This window comes from Dipodomys ordii, unplaced genomic scaffold (assembly GCF_000151885.1).
Source record: "Dipodomys ordii isolate 6190 unplaced genomic scaffold, Dord_2.0 Scaffold6038, whole genome shotgun sequence".
In the NCBI taxonomy this organism is placed as follows: Eukaryota; Metazoa; Chordata; class Mammalia; order Rodentia; family Heteromyidae; genus Dipodomys; species Dipodomys ordii.
This window is the reverse complement of record NW_012273252.1, coordinates 142-2,074: the sequence shown is the minus strand read 5'-3', so window position 1 is coordinate 2,074 and position 1,933 is coordinate 142. Positions and strand designations below refer to the sequence as shown.

The window sequence follows — 1,933 nt, the reverse complement described above, 5'->3', positions numbered from 1 at the left end:
AGAGAGGCTCTTTATCTCTAAGCAACCAGCCTAAAAAAGCTGGAAGTGGAAATGTGGCTCAAAGGGTGCAGCACCGGCCTTGAGCAGAAAAAAACAAAGTGAGAGTGTTAGGCCCAGACCTCACGCTCCAAAACTGGTACAAAAATAAATAATAAATAAATAGAAGTAAAATAAAATATAGCCATGTCCAGAAGGAAGGATTGGAAGGTGACCTCTTTCCCAGGAGGAAAATACACAGATGACTCCTTCTTTCCACCTGAACGCTGACAACCAAGTTCCACTCACAGGCACATTTACCCAACTCCTCTCGTTTCTCCAACACCCAGCCCTTGGAACACCAGCCCGCCAGCCCGCCAGCCCGCCAGCCTGCCACCGCGCTGGTCCCCTGTGCTTTACTCACACGTATGCCAAGGTGGCACTGAAGTGCTTATAAATGTAGGTTTCGAGGACAGGATTAAAATGCTGGAACTTGATGTCTCCTATCAGTGAAATAATAAACACCTGCGGGGGGGCGGGGGGGGGGACGTCAACAGCTGCAGGCCACAGCGCCAGGCATGCTGTCAACCAGCAGGACTCCTCCTCGTTCTTGAACAATTCTGAATCACAGCTACACTGAAGTCACGTCATCAGGTTGAAATTTATTTCACACGAACGATGAGACCATTATGTATGAGGTTCGTGACTGATGGCCAGGAATGATGGATACAGGCCAACACCCCTGACCGCAGGGAGCTGGCAGGCCCAAAGCAGGGCATTCAGTAAGCAGATGACAAAAGCCAGGGCAGAGAACAGCACACGGAGGGTGGGACTCGGACAGGTTTTCTGAGGGCTGATCCCAGTAAGTTCTCACCGCCGATGCAGTGTGGAACTTCCCACGACATTTTACTCCCCAGTGTGAGCGTGAAAGCTGAGCCACTTACCAGTGCGTCAAACACAAGGGAGTCGTACGTTTCGTTGTCCGACATTTCCATCATGATGTTAAAAAGTGCATCCAGCGTATCTTGCAAGAACTGAAGGCGAGAAAAACAGAGAGGTTTACTTCAATGAGTCCATTTGGCTCACATGAAATCGTATTTGCTTGTGTGGTAGAAATTCAGGAACAATGATATTCCAGAAGAATAGGGTTTAAAATGCCATTTTCTTACAAATGAGCTGTGCAGATAAGAAGTCTTCTAGTCACCATGACTGGCAGAAAATGTTAACATAAAGGCACCGAAGGTTACATTTCACTGGGTGCTGGAGGCTCACGCCTGTAATCCCAGCTGAGATCTGAGGATCTTGGTATAAAGCCAGCCCAGGCAGGAAAGTCTGTGAGATTCTTATCTCCAATTAACCAGAAAAGGCCAGAAGTGGAGCTCTGGCTCGTGTGGTAGACTGCCAGCCTTGAGTAGAAGCAGCTAAGGGACAGCATGCCAGCTCTGAGTTCAGTTCTAGTGCTGGCACACGCACACGCACACAGAAGTAGATCTAGCTATGAAGACTGACATACCTTAACAATCTCCCCTCCATCCACCTCCATGAGCTTCTTGAGGTTGTGCTCGATGCTCTGGGCATTGGAACGCCAATTTAACAGGCCTAACAGGTCAACTGTGGGAGCAGACACAAAGCACATGCATGAATGACAGCTACAGAATTCTCCAGAAAAGGCAACTGTGCATCCTACCAGCAAATTCAAGGGATACTTCATATTTCAATTTGCAGTCTCTCAGCTAAGAAAATACCTTGTGATCTCTTTCATTCTTCAAGAAGAAAAAAAGTTAATTACTAACTAGCAAACATCAAGCAACATCTGGCTGGCAGTCACATTTCTTAAGCAAGGACATGAGAGTCACCAAAACGTACCCATTACCTGACTTATCTAACTGTAAACCCCCTGTACATCACCTTTATAAGTACCATAAGAAATTTTTTAGCCGGGCGCTGGTGGGTCACG

The 1,933-nt window shown here is 47.3% G+C and overlaps 1 long non-coding RNA gene across 1 annotated transcript; it reads right to left on the bottom strand.

Moving 5' to 3' along the window:
- Positions 1–435: 435 nt before the first annotated feature.
- On the bottom strand, positions 436–1,578 carry LOC106002264. Its single transcript, XR_001175910.1, has 3 exons — positions 1,490–1,578; positions 921–1,010; positions 436–501 (listed from the first exon to the last, which is right to left on the bottom strand). It is a non-coding gene; the product is annotated as an uncharacterized LOC106002264 (long non-coding RNA).
- Positions 1,579–1,933: the final 355 nt, after the last annotated feature.